At 47.1% G+C, this 21,646-nt stretch overlaps 1 protein-coding gene across 1 annotated transcript in view; it reads right to left on the reverse strand.

The window, feature by feature from the left end:
• CERS1 (ceramide synthase 1) overlaps positions 1-21,646 on the reverse strand; it is a 141,142-nt gene that overhangs the window by 118,009 nt on the left and 1,487 nt on the right. The window lies entirely within an intron of this gene.

The raw sequence follows: 21,646 nt of genomic DNA on the forward strand, positions 1-21,646 counted from the left end.
ATGCATTTATGTTTCATATACACTCTATACACACAGCCTGAAGGTAATTTTAGACAATATTTTTCATAACTGTGTGCATTAAACAAAGTGTGTGTACATTCACACAATTCATTTATGTTTTATATACACCTTGGGGGTCATTCCGAGTTGTTCGCTCGCAAGCTGCTTTTAGCAGCTTTGCACACGCTAAGCCGCCGCCTACTGGGAGTGAATCTTAGCTTATCAAAATTGCGAACGAAAGATTTGCAATATTGCGAAAAGACTTCTCTGTGCAGTTTCTGAGTAGCTCGAGACTTACTCTGCCAGTGCGATCAGTTCAGTGCTTGTCGTTCCTGGTTTGACGTCACAAACACACCCAGCGTTCGCCCAGACACTCCTCCGTTTCTCCAGCCACTCCCGCGTTTTTCCCAGAAACGGTAGCGTTTTTTCGCACACACCCATAAAACGGCCAGTTTCCGCCCAGAAACACCCACTTCCTGTCAATCACATTACGATCACCAGAACGAAGAAAAAACCTCGTAATGCCGTGAGTAAAATTCCTAACTGCATAGCAAATTTACTTGGCGCAGTCGCACTGCGGACATTGCGCATGCGCCTTAGCGACTAATCGCTCCGTTGCGAGAAAAAAATAACGAGCGAACAACTCGGAATGACCCCCCTAATACACACAGCCTGAAGGACATTTAATACAATATTTTTAATAGCTTTGTGTATTAAACAAAGTTTGTGTACATTGAGCCATCAGAAAACCAAGGTTTCACTATCTCACTCTAACTCAAAAAATTCCGTATTTCGGAATATTCCGTATTTCGGAATATTTGTATATGGGATACTCAACCTGTATTATTATTTTATTATTATTATTATTATTATTAACAGTTTCTTATATAGCGCAGCAAATTCCGTTGCGCTTTACAACTGGACACAATTAGAAGACAAAACTGGGTAAAAACAAACAGTCATAGAGGGAGGAGGGCCCTGCTCGCAAGCTTACAATCTATGGGGAAATAGGCATTGATACACAAGGATAGGTGCTATCTATTGCATAGTTGTTCACCAGATTGTAAAGGTTCTTAGTGGGCTGCATGATATCACATCACACCAGTGATGAACCAGGTTCAGGGGAAAGGAGAGTGAAGAAAGAAAATATGTGGGGGATGCGTGGACTGTGCTGTGAGGATATAATTGGATAGGAGAGCTATGAAGGTAATGTGAGCGGTTCTGGAGTTTAATAAGCTTGTCAGAATAGGTGAGTTTTCAGGGAACGCTTGAAGGTTTGAAGACTAGAGGAGAGTCTTATTGTATGTGGTAGGGCATTCCACAGAGTGGGTGCAGCCCGAAGAAAGTCCTGTAATCGTGCATGGGAGCAAGTAATGAGTGTGGATGAGAGACGTAGATCTTGTGAAGAGCGAAGGGGTCGGGTTGGGAGATATTTTGAGATAAGTGAAGAGATGTATGTTGGTGTAGTTTGGTTAATAGCCTTGTGTGTGAGTAAAAGTATTTTATATTGAATACGATAGAATACAGGTAACCAATGGAGGGACTGACATAGTGGGTCTGCAGACGATGAACGTATAACAAGGAATATTAGCCTCGCAGCTGTATTCAGAATTGATTGTAATGGTGAGAGTCTCTTCTTAGTAAGACCAGTAAGAAGACTATTGCAATAATCAATGCGGGAGATAGCGAGAGCATGGATTAGGGTTTTAGCAGTGTCTTGTGTAAGATATGATCGTATTTTAGAGATGTCTCTTAGATGCATGTAACATGATTTTGATACAGATTGAATGTGGGGAGCAAAGGACAGTCAAGTATGACACCTAGGCAGCGAGCTTGTCGTGTAGGGCTGATTGTAGAGTTCTCAACAGTGATAGAAATATCAGGTTGGTAACTGCTATTGGCCGGTGGAAATATAATTAACTCTGTTCTGGAAAAATTAAGTTTGAGGTGGCGAGATGACATCCAAGATGAAATGGCAGAGAGGCATTCAGTGACCCGGCCCAATACAGATATAAACAAATCAGGGAAGGATAGGTAGATTTGAGTATCATCTGCGTACAGATGATACTGAAATCCAAAAGAGCTGATTAGTTTACCAAGAGATGAGGAATAGATTGAGAAAAGCAGAGGACCTAAGACTGAGCCCTGCGGTACTCCAACTGAAAGAAGTAGTGAAGAGGAGGTGGATTTAGTGAAACGGACACTGAAAGAGTGATTAGATAGGTAGGATAGGAACCAAGAGAGGGCAGTGTCCTGAAGACCTAGGGATTGTAGTGTTTGTATGAGAAGAGAGTGGTCAACAGTGTCAAAAGCAGCAGAGAGCTCTAGAAGAATAAGTAGTGAGTTACGGCCTTTAGACTTCGCAGTGACCAGATCATTCCCTACTTTAGTCAGTGCTGTCTCTGTGGAGTGTTGGGAGTGAAAGCCTGATTGATGTGGGTCCAATAAGTTATATGAGGTAAGGAAGTGTGTGAGGCGAGTGTAGGCAGCCCTCCGGGAGATCCTGCAGGGGAGGTGACACATCATCTGCTTCAAAATGCCCCAATTCACGTCACTAAGCAGCAGAGACAGGATTGTGATGCTGTCATTCAACTCAAGTCATTTTATCATCATCATGTTCCCATTCATTGGAGAAGTGTCAGGATCTGAAAGTATGGACTATTGTCTTGAGGAATCTGGGAGAACTCACTCAAATACACCATGATTTTTTTTGTCCTTTAAAGGATATATCCACCTTCAATGGCATCTTCACAACACTGGAGATGTAGTAACTGTTAGACAGTGGATCACTCTATTGTCTGTCTCTATTCCCAGCACTAGAGGCAGCTTCCTTTCTCTAGTGTTTTCCCTCCTAGTGTTAGCTCAGTGCAGGAGGAGGTGCTTAGTGCACAGTCTGAGAGAGTTCTTCCTGGGAGAGACAACTGCATTGACGTGCAACTTCTGCTCTCCTGAGTGTGTGACCTTGTCTACCCCGCAGCCGCACCCTGTGTGTATTCAGCTGCATCTTGTGTGTACTGAGATGCTCTGTCACTGCTGTACTGCTTCACATGTATACTGTGAGTTCCTGCTGTTGCAGAACAACTTCCATATACTAGTGTTATCTTTGTTATCTGAATAAACCAATCATCCTGGTTAAGTGTCGTTGTGTGGACTAACATCCCTATTCGACACACTGCCAACAATAAGGCTCTATAGAAACTGTTCTATAGAGCTCTATTGGGAACAAGGACAGCTTTGCAGATTTCTGTATTTTGCCTGCAGCATCGTTGCAGTGCTGAAAAAAATAGCTTGACATGGTTCTCTGCTTGAGGTAGCGTGGGAAGGTTTTGCAAATATGGGTCTGCTATTTGTTGTACTCACAGCATGTTAAAGTAACAAAAATTGCAATAACGATAAAGTTATCTTTAAACTCAAAAGTAAGAACGTAATTTTGGGGGAGATTTATCAAAGCTTGAAGAGAGATAAAGGAAGACAGATAAAGTAACAGCCAATCAGCTCATAACTGTCATTTTTCTAACACAGCCTGTAAAATTATGACTAGAAGATTGGTTGTTACTTTATCTCTCGCCACTTTATCCCTCTCCACATTATGACAAATCTCCCCCATCTGCCACTAAAATGAGTCTTGCAACGAAATGTAGCCCCTCATTCTCTGTAGGTGGGATTGCAGTACAGGTGTAATGCATATTATGTAAAATAAGATTTACTACTGTCCTACATACATTATACACTATGAACAACCTCTCCTTAATGAAAGAGTCTTACCTGTTACCAGTATGTGTGGAAGGGGGAGATTGGACACAAGTTAATCCATAGCCCAGAGATTCAATGGGTGCTTGGCACTTCAATTCAGGTGACGTGGGATCTTTACAGTGGACCCCAATTTTCTCTGCATGTGATACATATTTGATGAAGGTGGGTTTGCCCAAAAGTGCACAACCCTTTAAAAAGGCTGTACATCTCACACAGTATGTGTACAACAACAGTGAAGTCAATATATTCTGTCTGCAGTGAGTTTTTTGACATGTTGCTGTTACATTGGTACATTACTCTGATGATGAATAGGACATACATCACTAAGGATATAATAGCATTCTATTAGGCTTTACCAAAGGTAAAAAAGAGGCTATTTTATTTATATTAATTACATTTGTAAAATCAACCTGGTACTGCTGAGTGAAATAGTGTTGCTATGGTGACCGATAAGAATGCTGATGTTGCTATGAGAAACTGTTCTGCAGCTGCAACAATTCAGTGTCCCCCCACCCTCTGCTTCCCTAGTTTCCTCTTTTGCTATTCATCCCCACCTCCTCTCATTTATGCTGGAGGTTAGAATCTTGTTCTGCTGCTGTACATAGAATGGAGAGAAGGCAAAAGCTTACATGTTTTTTTTCTGTACTCAGTAAATCCATAATGGTAGGACTAGAGAACTGAGATTTCCTACTTTCAAACAGACTACTAAATAATGTAAAACTAAATTAGATTTTTTTTGTATCATCTTTCTGTAACTATTGAACATATAATTAAATTGTTTATTGTATGTTTAATTATGTGTAGATTGAGTTGGTGCAAGATGTTTGTGTCCTAACATTTATGTCGTTTGAGGAGGTAAGATGGATGTGTCTTGATATCTGTGTATAAGAATGAGGTGAGACGGTAAGTTCTTTGACATTTGTATATAAGGATGAGGTGGGATGTACAGTAGAGATGAGCGCCGGAAATTTTTCGGGTTTTGTGTTTTGGTTTTGGGTTCGGTTCCGCGGCCGTGTTTTGGGTTCGACCGCGTTTTGGCAAAACCTCACCGAATTTTTTTTGTCGGATTCGGGTGTGTTTTGGATTCGGGTGTTTTTTTCAAAAAACACTAAAAAACAGCTTAAATCATAGAATTTGGGGGTCATTTTGATCCCAAAGTATTATTAACCTCAAAAACCATAATTTACACTCATTTTCAGTCTATTCTGAATACCTCACACCTCACAATATTATTTTTAGTCCTAAAATTTGCACCTAGGTCGCTGGATGACTAAGCTAAGCGACCCTAGTGGCCGACACAAACACCGGGCCCATCTAGGAGTGTCACTGCAGTGTCACGCAGGATGTCCCTTCCAAAAAACCCTCCCCAAACAGCACATGACGCAAAGAAAAAAAGAGGCGCAATGAGGTAGCTGTGTGAGTAAGATAAGCGACCCTAGTGGCCGACACAAACACCGGGCCCATCTAGGAGTGTCACTGCAGTGTCACGCAGGATGTCCCTTCCAAAAAACCCTCCCCAAACAGCACATGACGCAAAGAAAAAAAGAGGCGCAATGAGGTAGCTGTGTGAGTAAGATAAGCGACCCTAGTGGCCGACACAAACACCGGGCCCATCTAGGAGTGTCACTGCAGTGTCACGCAGGATGTCCCTTCCAAAAAACCCTCCCCAAACAGCACATGACGCAAAGAAAAAAAGAGGCGCAATGAGGTAGCTGTGTGAGTAAGATAAGCGACCCTAGTGGCCGACACAAACACCGGGCCCATCTAGGAGTGTCACTGCAGTGTCACGCAGGATGTCCCTTCCAAAAAACCCTCCCCAAACAGCACATGACGCAAAGAAAAAAAGAGGCGCAATGAGGTAGCTGTGTGAGTAAGATAAGCGACCCTAGTGGCCGACACAAACACCGGGCCCATCTAGGAGTGTCACTGCAGTGTCACGCAGGATGTCCCTTCCAAAAAACCCTCCCCAAACAGCACATGACGCAAAGAAAAAAAGAGGCGCAATGAGGTAGCTGTGTGAGTAAGATAAGCGACCCTAGTGGCCGACACAAACACCGGGCCCATCTAGGAGTGTCACTGCAGTGTCACGCAGGATGTCCCTTCCAAAAAACCCTCCCCAAACAGCACATGACGCAAAGAAAAAAAGAGGCGCAATGAGGTAGCTGTGTGAGTAAGATAAGCGACCCTAGTGGCCGACACAAACACCGGGCCCATCTAGGAGTGTCACTGCAGTGTCACGCAGGATGTCCCTTCCAAAAAACCCTCCCCAAACAGCACATGACGCAAAGAAAAAAAGAGGCGCAATGAGGTAGCTGTGTGAGTAAGATAAGCGACCCTAGTGGCCGACACAAACACCGGGCCCATGTAGGAGTGGCACTGCAGTGTCACGCAGGATGTCCCTTCCAAAAAACCCTCCCCAAACAGCACATGACGCAAAGAAAAATTAAAGAAAAAAGAGGTGCAAGATGGAATTGTCCTTGGGCCCTCCCACCCACCCTTATGTTGTATAAACAGGACATGCACACTTTAACCAACCCATCATTTCAGTGACAGGGTCTGCCACACGACTGTGACTGAAATGACGGGTTGGTTTGGACCCCCACCAAAAAAGAAGCAATTAATCTCTCCTTGCACAAACTGGCTCTACAGAGGCAAGATGTCCACCTCATCATCATCCTCCGATATATCACCGTGTACATCCCCCTCCTCACAGATTATCAATTCGTCCCCACTGGAATCCACCATCTCAGCTCCCTGTGTACTTTGTGGAGGCAATTGCTGCTGGTCAATGTCTCCACGGAGGAATTGATTATAATTCATTTTAATGAACATCATCTTCTCCACATTTTCTGGATGTAACCTCGTACGCCGATTGCTGACAAGGTGAGCGGCGGCACTAAACACTCTTTCGGAGTACACACTTGTGGGAGGGCAACTTAGGTAGAATAAAGCCAGTTTGTGCAAGGGCCTCCAAATTGCCTTTTTCCTGCCAGTATAAGTACGGACTGTGTGACGTGCCTACTTGGATGCGGTCACTCATATAATCCTCCACCATTCTTTCAATGGTGAGAGAATCATATGCAGTGACAGTAGACGACATGTCCGTAATCGTTGTCAGGTCCTTCAGTCCGGACCAGATGTCAGCATCAGCAGTCGCTCCAGACTGCCCTGCATCACCGCCAGCGGGTGGGCTCGGAATTCTGAGCCTTTTCCTCGCACCCCCAGTTGCGGGAGAATGTGAAGGAGGAGATGTTGACAGGTCGCGTTCCGCTTGACTTGACAATTTTCTCACCAGCAGGTCTTTCAACCCCAGCAGACTTGTGTCTGCCGGAAAGAGAGATCCAAGGTAGGCTTTAAATCTAGGATCGAGCACGGTGGCCAAAATGTAGTGCTCTGATTTCAACAGATTGACCACCCGTGAATCCTTGTTAAGCGAATTAAGGGCTCCATCCACAAGTCCCACATGCCTAGCGGAATCGCTCCGTGTTAGCTCCTCCTTCAATGTCTCCAGCTTCTTCTGCAAAAGCCTGATGAGGGGAATGACCTGACTCAGGCTGGCAGTGTCTGAACTGACTTCACGTGTGGCAAGTTCAAAGGGCATCAGAACCTTGCACAACGTTGAAATCATTCTCCACTGCGCTTGAGACAGGTGCATTCCACCTCCTATATCGTGCTCAATTGTATAGGCTTGAATGGCCTTTTGCTGCTCCTCCAACCTCTGAAGCATATAGAGGGTTGAATTCCACCTCGTTACCACTTCTTGCTTCAGATGATGGCAGGGCAGGTTCAGTAGTTTTTGGTGGTGCTCCAGTCTTCTGTACGTGGTGCCTGTACGCCGAAAAGTGTCCCGCAATTCTTCTGGCCACCGACAGCATCTCTTGCACGCCCCTGTCGTTTTTTAAAAAATTCTGCACCACCAAATTCAAGGTATGTGCAAAACATGGGACGTGCTGGAATTTGCCCATATTTAATGCACACACAATATTGCTGGCGTTGTCCGATGCCACAAATCCACAGGAGAGTCCAATTGGGGTAAGCCATTCCGCGATGATCTTCCTCAGTTGCCGTAAGAGGTTTTCAGCTGTGTGCGTATTCTGGAAAGCGGTGATACAAAGCGTAGCCTGCCTAGGAAAGAGTTGGCGTTTGCGAGATGCTGCTACTGGTGCCGCCGCTGCTGTTCTTGCGGCGGGAGTCCATACATCTACCCAGTGGGCTGTCACAGTCATATAGTCCTGACCCTGCCCTGCTCCACTTGTCCACATGTCCGTGGTTAAGTGGACATTGGGTACAGCTGCATTTTTTAGGACACTGGTGAGTCTTTTTCTGAGGTCTGTGTACATTTTCGGTATCGCCTGCCTAGAGAAGTGGAACCTAGATGGTATTTGGTAACGGGGGCACACTACCTCAAGAAATTGTGTAGTTCCCTGTGAACTAACGGCGGATACCGGACGCACGTCTAACACCAACATAGTTGTCAAGGCCTCAGTTATCCGCTTTGCAGCAGGATGACTGCTGTGATATTTCATCTTCCTCGCAAAGGACTGTTGGACAGTCAATTGCTTACTGGAAGTAGTACAAGTGGTCTTCCGACTTCCCCTCTGGGATGACCATCGACTCCCAGCAGCAACAACAGCAGCGCCAGCAGCAGTAGGCGTTACACGCAAGGATGCATCGGAGGAATCCCAGGCAGGAGAGGAATCGTCAGAATTGCCAGTGACATGGCCTGCAGGACTATTGGCATTCCTGGGGAAGGAGGAAATTGACACTGAGGGAGTTGGTGGGGTGGTTTGCGTGAGCTTGGTTACAAGAGGAAGGGATTTACTGGTCAGTGGACTGCTTCCGCTGTCACCCAAAGTTTTTGAACTTGTCACTGACTTATTATGAATGCGCTGCTGGTGACGTATAAGGGAGGATGTTCCGAGGTGGTTAACGTCCTTACCCTACTTATTACAGCTTGACAAAGGCAACACACGGCTTGACACCTGTTGTCCGCTTTTCTGTTGAAATACCTCCACACTGAAGAGCTGATTTTTTTGGTATTTTCACCAGGCATGTCAACGGCCATATTCCTCCCACGGACAACAGGTGTCTCCCCGGGTGCCTGACTTAAACAAACCACCTCACCATCAGAATCCTCCTGGTCAATTTCCTCCCCAGCGCCAGCAACACCCATATCCTCCTCATCCTGGTGTACTTCAACACTGACATCTTCAATCTGACTATCAGGAACTGGACTGCGGGTGCTCCTTCCAGCACTTGCAGGGGGCGTGCAAATGGTGGAAGGCGCATGCTCTTCACGTCCAGTGTTGGGAAGGTCAGGCATCGCAACCGACACAATTGGACTCTCCTTGTGGATTTGGGATTTCGAAGAACGCACAGTTCTTTGCGGTGCTTTTGCCAGCTTGAGTCTTTTCAGTTTTCTAGCGAGAGGCTGAGTGCTTCCATCCTCATGTGAAGCTGAACCACTAGCCATGAACATAGGCCAGGGCCTCAGCCGTTCCTTGCCACTCCGTGTGGTAAATGGCATATTGGCAAGTTTACGCTTCTCCTCCGACAATTTTATTTTAGGTTTTGGAGTCCTTTTTTTACTGATATTTGGTGTTTTGGATTTGACATGCTCTGTACTATGACATTGGGCATCGGCCTTGGCAGACGACGTTGCTGGCATTTCATCGTCTCGGCCATGACTAGTGGCAGCAGCTTCAGCACGAGGTGGAAGTGGATCTTGATCTTTCCCTAATTTTGGAACCTCAACATTTTTGTTCTCCATATTTTAATAGGCACAACTAAAAGGCACCTCAGGTAAACAATGGAGATGGATGGATACTAGTATACTTATGGATGGACTGCCGAGTGCCGACACAGAGGTAGCTACAGCCGTGGACTACCATACTGTGTCTGCTGCTAATATAGACTGGATGATAATGAGATGAAATCAATATATATATATATGTATGTATATATAATATCACTAGTAATGCAGCCGGACAGGTAGATAATATATTTATTAGGTAATGATGACTGATGACGGACCTGCTGGACACTGTCAGCTCAGCAGCACCGCAGACTGCTACAGTAAGCTACTATACTCTATAGTAGTATGTACAAAGAAGAAAGAAAAAAAAAACCACGGGTAGGTGGTATACAATTATGGATGGACTGCCGAGTGCCGACACAGAGGTAGCTACAGCCGTGGACTAACGTACTGTGTCTGCTGCTAATATAGACTGGATGATTGATAATGAGATGAAATCAATATATATATGTATGTATATATAATATCACTAGTACTGCAGCCGGACAGGTAGATAATATATTTATTAGGTAATGATGACTGATGACGGACCTGCTGGACACTGTCAGCTCAGCAGCACCGCAGACTGCTACAGTAAGCTACTATACTATAGTAGTATGTACAAAGAAGAAAGAAAAAAAAAAAACCACGGGTAGGTGGTATACAGTTATGGATGGACTGCCGAGTGCCGACACAGAGGTAGCTACAGCCGTGGACTAACGTACTGTGTCTGCTGCTAATATAGACTGGATGATTGATAATGAGATTACTGTGTCTGCTGCTAATATAGACTGGATGATTGATAATGAGATGAAATCAATATATATATGTATGTATATATAATATCACTAGTACTGCAGCCGGACAGGTAGATAATATATTTATTAGGTAATGATGACTGATGACGGACCTGCTGGACACTGTCAGCTCAGCAGCACCGCAGACTGCTACAGTAAGCTACTATACTCTATAGTAGTATGTACAAAGAAGAAAGAAAAAAAAAAACCACGGGTAGGTGGTATACAATTATGGATGGACTGCCGAGTGCCGACACAGAGGTAGCTACAGCCGTGGACTAACGTACTGTGTCTGCTGCTAATATAGACTGGATGATTGATAATGAGATGAAATCAATATATATATGTATGTATATATAATATCACTAGTACTGCAGCCGGACAGGTAGATAATATATTTATTAGGTAATGATGACTGATGACGGACCTGCTGGACACTGTCAGCTCAGCAGCACCGCAGACTGCTACAGTAAGCTACTATACTCTATAGTAGTATGTACAAAGAAGAAAGAAAAAAAAAAACCACGGGTAGGTGGTATACAATTATGGATGGACTGCCGAGTGCCGACACAGAGGTAGCTACAGCCGTGGACTAACGTACTGTGTCTGCTGCTAATATAGACTGGATGATTGATAATGAGATGAAATCAATATATATATATGTATGTATATATAATATCACTAGTACTGCAGCCGGACAGGTAGATAATATATTTATTAGGTAATGTTGACTGATGATGGACCTGCTGGACACTGTCAGCTCAGCAGCACCGCAGACTGCTACAGTAAGCTACTATACTCTATAGTAGTATGTACAAAGAAGAAAGAAAAAAAAAACCACGGGTAGGTGGTATACAATTATGGATGGACTGCCGAGTGCCGACACAGAGGTAGCTACAGCCGTGGACTAACGTACTGTGTCTGCTGCTAATATAGAGTCTAGACTGGATGATAAATTATTGATAATGAGATGAAATCAATATAATATCACTAGTACTGCAGCCGGACAGGTACTATATATATTTATTATGTAATGACTGATGACGGACCTGCTGGACACTGTCAGGTCAGCACAGCACCGCAGACTGCTACAGTAAGCTACTATAGTAGTATGTATAAAGAAGAATGAAAAAAAAAAAAACCACGGGTAGGTGGTATACAATATTATATATATATATATATTATATACAATTATATATATATATATATATATATATATATATTAAACTGGTGGTGATTGATTATTAAACTGGTGGTCACTTCAGGTCACGTTGCAACTTGCAACTAGTACTCCGAGGCCTAAGCAGACAATCACAAAATATATTATTATACTGGTGGTCAGTGTGGTCACAACAATGGCAGTGTGGCACTGACTCTGGCAGCAAAAGTGTGCACTGTACGTTATATGTACTCCTGAGTCCTGCTCTCAGACTCTAACTGCTCCCCACTGTCAGTGTCTCCCCCACAAGTCAGATAATACCCTTACAGTCACACTATCTAATCTATAAATATCACTTCAGCAAGTAGTATAGTAGTATACAGTATAGTAGTACTCCTCCTAATAATGCTCCCCAAAATACTGTGTCTCTCTCTTCTCTAAACGGAGAGGACGCCAGCCACGTCCTCTCCCTATGACTCTCAATGCACGTGTGAAAATGGCGGCGACGCGCGGCTCCTTATATAGAATCCGAGTCTCGCGATAGAATCCGAGCCTCGCGAGAATCCGACAGCGTGATGATGACGTTCGGGCGCGCTCGGGTTAGCCGAGCAAGGCGGGAAGATCCGAGCCTGCTCGGACCCGTGTAAAAAACCTGAAGTTCGGGCGGGTTCGGATTCAGAGGAACCGAACCCGCTCATCTCTAATGTACAGTATGTTCCTTGATATGTGTATGTAAGGATGAGGTGGAATGAATGTGCTTGGATGTCTGAGTGTAAGGATGAAGTGGAATGTATGTTCATTGATATCTGTGTAAGTATGAGGTGGGATGTATCCAGGGCCGGACTGGGACTAAAAATAGGCCCTGGTATTTTCGAAGCACACGGGCCCACCTCTGTGACTCCTCCCCTTACTATTCCTGACCCCTCCCACTTATTAGTCTATGCTCTTACAAATATAATTAATATTCTAACAACATACAAGTGTACATCATTCTCTATTAAAATACACACAACCAGTGGTTGAAGTGGAAATTTTTAAGTGGGGGTATGGAAATGTGAAGTTTGTAATTATGCCGCGCGCTCCGGAAAAGGGGGCATGGCCACTCAAAAGGGGCGTGGCCTTCAGTGTAGTTTACCACACCATACACCCCTTATACGCATTATGCACCACAATAGTAGGACCGCTTATACTATCTAGTACTGGTGCCTCTTTCACATTATACCACACAGTATGAGCCAAAATTCACATTATAGCACCCGGTATGAGCCGAAATTTATATTATATGCCCCCAATAGTGCAGTGCCAGATCCACAATTGCCCCCACAGTGCCAGGTATACAAATGCCCCACAGTGCCAGGTATACAAATGCCCCCACAGTGCCAGGTATACAAATGCCCCCACAGTGCCAGATCCACAAATGCCCCCACAGTGCCAGATCCACAAATGCCCCCACAGTGCCAGGTATACAAATGCCCCCACAGTGCCAGGTATACAAATGCCCCCACAGTGCCAGATCCACAAATGCCCCCACAGTGCCAGATCCACAAATGCCCCACAGTGCCAGATCCACAAATGCCCCCACAGTGCCAGGTATACAAATGCCCCCACAGTGCCAGGTAAACAATTTCCCCCACAGTGCCAGGTATACAAATGCCCCACAGTGCCAGCCAATTGCTCCCACAGTGCCAGGTATACAATTGCCCCCACAGTGCCAGGTATACAAATGCCCCACAGTGCCAGCCAATTGCCCCCACAGTGCCAGCCAGGTATACAATTGCCCCCACAGCAGCCAGTGCTGCAGCTGCTTACCGCTGCTGCACTGCTGCTGCTGCTGCTGCTGCTGCTCTCCTCGTCCGGGCTCCGGCTGTGAGGGACGAGTGAGTCAGGAGAGGTAGCGCCTGCCAGCGCGGCTGTGTCTGGCGCGGCGGCGTATAGCGGATTTCGTTCAAACCAGCCGCCAGTTCGTGAGCCAATCAGAGCTCGCGGACCGGCGGCTTCTGATTGGCTGCCGGTCCGCGAGCTCTGATTGGCTCGCGAACCGGCGGCTGGTTTGAAGTCCGCTATACGCTGCCACGCCAGACACAGCCGCGCTGGCGGGCGCTCTCGTCTCCTGACAGCTGAGACATGCTGCTGCCGGACTGAGCGGCAGCGTGTCTCAGTCAGCGCTGGACCGGCCCACGTGGCCATCGGCCCTTCTGGCATTTGCCAGAAGTGCCAGATGGCCAGTCCAGCGCTGGATGTATCTGTTGATATCTGTGTGTAAGTTTGAGGTGGGATGTATGTGTTGATGTGTGTGTGTAAGGATGAGGTGGGATGTAGGTTCCTTAATATCTGTGTGTAAGGATGAGGTGAGATGTATGAGTTGATATTATGGGCGGGATGTACTAAACGAAAAATGCGGTAAACTCCCTGTTTACCACATTTTCTGGATGTACTAACCCCCGGCTGGCAGGACAGCGCCGCGGTGGGGTACGCCAGCTTTAGTTGGCGTACGTCCATAGAAGCCTATGGGCTTCTCTCCGCAGCGCTGTGTGAGGGATCCGATCGGATCCCTCCCAGCATGCCCTGCGGCCGCCCCCGTCACCCCGCGCATGCGCAGACTGACTTCTGGGGCCGAATCCCGGAAGTCAGGCTGCCGCTGCGCATCGCGGAGGACAGCTCTTTTTCGGAAGAGCTGTCCTCCGCAATGCTGATCGCATATGTTAGTACATATGCGATCAGCAACGTAGCGATGGGCGGCGATGTACATTAGTACATCCCGCCCTATATGAGGTGGAATTTACGGGCCTAATTCAGACCTGATCGTAGCAGCAAATTTGTTAGAAGATGGGCAAAACCATGTTCACTGCAGGAGGGGTGGACAGATATAACATGTGCAGAGAGAGTTAGATTTGGGAAGAGATGAGTGGGTTCGGTTTTACTCGGATTTACTCGGTTCTCAAAACGGCATCTTATTGGCTCATGGATGTCACGTGTTTTGGATAGCCAATAAGAAAAATCTGGATAAAACCGAACTGGCGTTAATTCTGGCGTTACATCCGAACCCACTCATCTCTAGATTTGGGGGGGTTATTTTGTTTCTGTGCAGGGTAAATACTGGCTGCTTTATTTTTTACACTGCAATTTAGATTTGAGTTTGAACACACCCCACCCAAATCTAACTCTCTTTGCACGTTACATCTGCCCCCCTGCAGTGCACATGGTTTTGCCCATCTGCTAACAAATCTGCTGCTACGATCAGGGCTGAATTAGGCCCCGAGTCATTGGCGTTTCTACCATGGGTGCAATGCGTGCGGTGCACACGGGCCCCTGGGTCCAGGGGGGCCCACACCGCACCCATTGCACCCATACTGGTTTAAAACTTACCTTCCGGAGTCCTGCGACAGGTGCTGAAACCGCAGTAGTCGCTGCAAAAATCCATCCCAAAATGGCCACCACGCATGCGCAGTAGCCAATTAGTCCCCGGAACATGTCGGGTGCTATGTTTCCAGAGACTTGCGCATGCGCAGTAGACTCCATCACATTGCCGGAACCTACGGCGCCGTAGAGTGGAGGGGGCCCACCCGGAGCCTGCACACAGGACCCCTCCTCTCATAAAGCGCCCTTGCCCCAAGTGTCTTGATATCTGTGTGTAAGGTTGAGGTGGGATGTACTGTATGTGTCTTGATATCTGTGTATAAGAATGAAGTGGGGTGTATGTTCCTTGATATCACTGTATAAGGATGAGATGGGATGTATATGTCTTGGGATCTGTATATTAGGAGGAGGCATGATATTTGCATACTTAACTATTCTTAAAGAATGTCTGGACTCATTAATTTTGAGTGATTCTCCAGGACTCTTAGTACAGTAAGCCAGCCTCACGGCTGCCACTCACTTATTGGACCGATTTTCATCAAATTTATATAAGGAGGAGGTAGGATGTATGAATCCTGATGTCTATGTATTAGGAGGAGGTGAGATAGATATGACCTGATGTCTGTACAGCAGTAGGAGGTGCCCCGATGCATACTGCATACTTACCTACTTTTTGGCTGTTCCCTCCGGGAGCGAGCAGCCAGGTCACACGGGAATGGGCATGGAGGAGGCGGTAGGGGGACATGGTGATGCGATTGCATCATCGTAGCCCCGTCCCCCGCTTTATAATGCCCATATTATTGGCATTGGAAAGTGGGGATGAGGCTATGATGACGCGATTTAGCACGTATCACGTCATGGCCCCACTCCCTTTTTCTATGTAATGGGATGCCGTGGAGAGCAAGTGTAATGAGCAAGGGGTGCGGCACGGGAGCAAACGGGATGCAGAAGACTTGCCCACTGTCCCAGGGGCCCAGGAGTGAAACTAAATGATCGGGAGCCCCCCGGCCTTTCCGGGAGAGTAGGCAAGTATGGCCTGATGTCTGTACATTAGAAGTTATTGTGACATATGTGTCCTGATGAATACATACCTATCCTCATAACCATGAGTCCGTGAAGGGGGGGGGGGGGGGGTCTAAAGTGAAGCAGTTTTCATTTAATTGCATCATATTGGACCTGCGATTCCTTTTATTATCTCCTCTCCCCATCCTGCCCAGTCCACTAGGAAGTCTGCAGTATGCGAAAGATCCACCACTCTTACAGGGGTTCACTGAACTTTCCTGCACCTGGAGTGCAAGTAAGTATTGTGAAAGCAGGTAAGTGCTGTGCGTTGGGAAAAAAGGAAAGTACAGTAATTGTGCACCTGGTTAAGACCATGTTGCATTGCACTGTAATTGGGGGAGATGTAACATGTGCAGAGTGAGATAGATTTGGGAGAGGCATGCCAAATTCATATCTAAATTGCAGTAAAGTTGCTCAGTATTTGTGGGCTACATGCAGAAGGATCCAGTATTTATCCTACATGCAGAAATCCCTGTTTCCCACAAGCCAAGGGCATGGCCTCGATGGAAGGGGGTGTGGCTTTATGGAAAGCCCCTGATTGCATCATTCCAGGTGAGTGCCCAGCATTCCTGGAGATGCTGGTCTGCCCCCAGAGACTGGTCTGCCTGCACTACTGGCTCCTTCTCTGTGACAACAGAGCATCAGCATCAGCAGCCGGTGATCAAAGCCTCCCCAACTGTCCCCCGCCCGTGGGACACAGCTGCCCGCGGGAGGGACAGCGGGACAGTGTCCAAATAGCGGGACTGGAATCGGGACAGTTGGGAGGTATGAGAATGTCCCACTGCAGCACCCAGCTCCTGTTCCTGTGGAGAAGCTGGCATTTTGGTGTCACTCCCTCCAAAGGTGAAACCCGGGTATGTCTCGTCACCCCCACACCCCATAGTGACGCCACTGGTGGGATGTATGTATCCTGATATCTGGGCATTAGAAGGAGTGTTTATTACAAGGAGGTAGGATGAATGTATCCTGTTGTCTTTATATTAGGAGATAGGATGTAGGTATCCTGATGTCTGTACATTAGGAGGAGGTGGGAAATTTGTGTCCTGATGCCCGTGTATTAGAAGGAGTGTGTATTAGTAGCCAGTGGAATATATCATACCATCCAACATTGCAGAGCGGGAAACTGGTACAAAACAAGAAAAGTGGCCATGGTCACATGTAAAGGGGGCGTGTCCCCTATGGCACTGTCATATAACTCAATTGGAGCATGGAGACGCTGAACCCGGTACAAAGTCCCTTTTGGCAGATACAGACAGCTCCAGCTCCAGGCCCCCACATAAAAATAGGCCCATCACCATGACAGCATGATGATGACCAGCTATCAGCTGGCCACATGGTCGGCCATAAATCATAAGGGTTAAAATTTCATTTCTATTCTCCACACAAAATGATGCAATTTTTGTACTTTTATATATGTAGGGAGTCATTGGGGCTTAAAGTGTACGGTGTCTACTTGCCTATATGGCATTGGCCTCACCTCCTCTGCTTCTCATAATAGGCCCTTGAACATTTTCAGCTCCAGGCCCATGAGGCCCTTAATCCGGCCCTGGGTACAGACCATAAAAAAATGGTTCTATACCATCCAAAAGGGTACAGTTGGAGTGTATGATATATGTGTCCTGATATCAGAATATTAGATGGAGTGCGTATTACTAGCCAGTGGAATATATCATACCATTTAACACTGCAGAGCGGGAAACTGGTACAAAACAATAAAAGTGGCCATGATCACATGTAAAGGGGGCGTGTCCCCTATGGCACTGTCATATAACTCACTTGGAGCATGGAGACGCTGAACCCGGTACAAAGTCCCTTTTGGCCGGTACAGACCATAAAAAAATGGTTCTATACCATCCAAAAGGGTACAGTTGGAGTGTATCATATATGTGTCCTGATATCAGCATATTAGATGTAGTGTTCACTCTAGCCTTCTTTGACGGGGCGCTGCGCCCTGCCCCTTTTCTGAGTGGCAGAATGCGCCCTGCCCGTTTGTGCCCGCCCTGCCGATTACTAAAGGTCCGCCTACTCACCGCCGCACCAGGCTATCACTGCCCCCTGCCGTGATGTCACTCCTCCCCGCCGCTCTGTCTCACCGCGCTGCCTGCCGCGCTGCCACTCCCCCCTGCCGAGATGTCACTCCTCCCTGCAGCTGCCTTAGGCTTGTTGCGCTGATGCGCTGAAGGCAACACTGACAGGCTGCTCGGAATCTGGTAAGATGAGGAGGGCTGGGTTTGCTTCTCCCGCTGAGGCAAACCCAGCCCTCCCTCCTCTGTGTACATGACCCTATAAAAGAGGACGCCGGGGAGGATCAGTGTGGCGGCCATTTTCAATCAGCTCCGCGGTGTGTGAGGGGGAATCAGCACGATCAACTCCTGCAGCATCAGCCCCCAGTAAGTAAAATTAGCACACAAAAAAGCGGAGATCAAAAATGTGACCTACCTGGTGCAGTGTGTCTCAGTGCTCTCTACCTGGTGCAATGTGCCTCAGTACTCTCTATCTGGTGCAATGTGCCTCAGTGCTCTCTATCTGATGCAGTGTGCCTCAGTGCTCTCTATCTGGTGCAGTGTGCCTCAGTGCTCTCTATCTGGTGCAGTGTGTCTCAGTGCTCTCTACCTGGTGCAATGTGCCTCAGTGCTCTCTATCTGGTGCAGTGTGCCTCAGTGCTCTCTATCTGGTGCAGTGTGCCTCAGTGCTCTCTATCTGGTGCAGTGTGCCTCAGTCCTCTCTACCTGGTGCAGTGTGCCTCAGTGCTCTCTATCTGGTGCAGTGTGCCTCAGTCCTCTCTACCTGGTGTAGTGTGCCTCAGTGCTCTCTACCTGGTGCAGTGTGTCTCAGTGCTCTCTACCTGGTGCAATGTGCCTCAGTGCTCTCTATCTGGTGCAGTGTGCCTCAGTGCTCTCTATCTGGTGCAGTGTGCCTCAGTGCTCTCTATCTGGTGCAGTGTGCCTCAGTGCTCTCTATCTGGTGCAGTGTGCCTCAGTGCTCTCTACCTGGTGCAGTGTGCCTCAGTGCTCTCTGCCTGGTGCAATGTTTCTCAGTGCTCTCTACCTGGTGCAGTGTGTCTCAGTGCTCTCTACCTGGTGCAGTGTGCCTCAGTGCTCTCTACCTGGTGCAGTGTGTCTCAGTGCTCTCTACCTGGTGCAATGTGCCTCAGTGCTCTCTACCTGGTGCAGTGTGCCTCAGTGCTCTCTATCTGGTGCAGTGTGCCTCAGTGCTCTCTATCTGGTGCAGTGTGCCTCAGTGCTCTCTACCTGGTGCAGTGTGCCTCAGTGCTCTCTACTTGGTGCAGTGTGCCTCAGTGCTCTCTACCTGGTGCAGTGTGCCTCAGTGCTCTCTACCTGGTGCAGTGTGCCTCAGTGCTCTCTACCTGGTGCAATGTGCCTCAGTGCTCTCTATCTGGTGCAATGTGCCTCAGTGCTCTCTATCTGGTGCAGTGTGCCTCAGTGCTCTCTATCTGGTGCAGTGTGCCTCAGTGCTCTCTATCTGGTGCAGTGTGCCTCAGTCCTCTCTACCTGGTGCAGTGTGCCTCAGTGCTCTCTATCTGGTGCAGTGTGCCTCAGTCCTCTCTACCTGGTGTAGTGTGCCTCAGTGCTCTCTACCTGGTGCAGTGTGTCTCAGTGCTCTCTACCTGGTGCAGTGTGTCTCAGTGCTCTCTACCTGGTGCAATGTGCCTCAGTGCTCTCTATCTGGTGCAGTGTGCCTCAGTGCTCTCTATCTGGTGCAGTGTGCCTCAGTGCTCTCTATCTGGTGCAGTGTGCCTCAGTGCTCTCTACCTGGTGCAGTGTGCCTCAGTGCTCTCTGCCTGGTGCAATGTTTCTCAGTGCTCTCTACCTGGTGCAGTGTGTCTCAGTGCTCTCTACCTGGTGCAATGTGCCTCAGTGCTCTCTACCTGGTGCAGTGTGTCTCAGTGCTCTCTACCTGGTGCAATGTGCCTCAGTGCTCTCTACCTGGTGCAGTGTGCCTCAGTGCTCTCTATCTGGTGCAGTGTGCCTCAGTGCTCTCTATCTGGTGCAGTGTGCCTTAGTGCTCTCTATCTGGTGCAGTGTGCCTCAGTGCTCTCTACCTGGTGCAGTGTGCCTCAGTGCTCTCTACTTGGTGCAGTGTGCCTCAGTGCTCTCTACCTGGTGCAGTGTGCCTCAGTGCTCTCTACCTGGTGCAGTGTGCCTCAGTGCTCTCTACCTGGTGCAGTGTGCCTCAGTGCTCTCTACCTGGTGCAATGTTTCTCAGTGCTGTCTACCTGGTGCAATGTTTCTCAGTGCTCTCTACCTGGTGCAATGTTTCTCAGTGCTCTCTACCTGGTGCAATGTTTCTCAGTGGTCTCTACCTGGTGCAATGTTTCTCAGTGCTCTCTACCTGGTGCAATGTGTATAACGTGCTCTCTACCTGGTGCAATGTGTATAACGTGCTCTCTACCTGGTGCAATGTTTCTCAGTGCTCTCTACCTGGTGCAGTGTGTATAACGTGCTCTCTACCTGGTGCAATGTGTATAACGTGCTCTCTACCTGGTGCAGTGTTTCTCAGTGCTCTCTACCTGGTGCAATTTGTATAATGTGCTCTGCCTGGCGCAAAGTGTAGAACGTGCTCTATCTGGCGCAATATGTATAACGTGCTCTACCTGTCGCAGTGTGTATAGGAAGTTCTATCTGGTGCAATGTGTATTAGCTGCACTACTGTGTGGTGTAATGTGAATTGCCACTATTATGTGGCCACGCCCCTTCCCCACGAAACAACGCCCTAAATTTTTGCTGCGCGCCTTTGGCGCGCAATGTCCATGCTTTCACATGTAGCAATGGGAGGACCAAGCATTATAGTATGTACCTAATTTTGCCCTACTAACTTAAAAATGTGCCCTCCCGAATGAAAAATGTGCCCTCCCCAATGAAAAATGTGCCCTCCCCGTGATCAGCACCCTGCCCTAAAAAAATCCTAAAGTGAACACTAAGATGGAGTGCGTATTAGTAGCATGTGGGATATGTGTTTCCTGATATCTGCATTTAGAAGGAGTGTGTATTAGTAGCACGTGGCATATATGTGCCCTGATATCTGCATATTAGATAGAGTGTGTATTAGTAGCACGTGGGATATGTTTCCTAATGTCTGCATATTAGATATATGTTTCCTGATATATGCATATTAGATGGAGTGTGTATTAGTAGCACGTGGGATATATGTGTCCTGATATCTGCATATTAGATGGAGTGTGTATTAGCACATGGGATATATGTGTCATGTTATCTGCATATTAGATGGAGTGTGTATTAGTAGCATGTGGGATATATGTGTCCTGATATCTTCATTTAGAAGGAGTGTGGATATACAGTATGTGTTCTGATGTCTACTAAAAAGAGGAGGTAGGATGGATGTGGCCTAATGTCTTTATATTAGCAAGAGATGGCACATTTCTCATGATGTCTTTACAGTAGGAGATAGCAGGTCATGAACTGATGTATTTATATTAGCAGGAGGCACAGGTATGATATATGAGATGGGATGCACTTGTTATGATGTCTGTGCTTTAGACGGAAGAGTTGCCATGTTATGTGACATGTCATAAACTTCTCATCTGTGTTAGAGGGCAGTATGCATCATGCACCACATTTTGAATGCATTGCATCCTGCCACTCATAGCAAGCATAATGGCGTTTATCTGAGATCTGATTGCAAAAAGAAGCCCATAGAGTCAACAGTACGACTGGTGTAATGGTTAGCATTACTGCCTCACAG

Source organism: Pseudophryne corroboree, chromosome 1 (assembly GCF_028390025.1).
Source record: "Pseudophryne corroboree isolate aPseCor3 chromosome 1, aPseCor3.hap2, whole genome shotgun sequence".
Classification (NCBI taxonomy): domain Eukaryota; kingdom Metazoa; phylum Chordata; class Amphibia; order Anura; family Myobatrachidae; genus Pseudophryne; species Pseudophryne corroboree.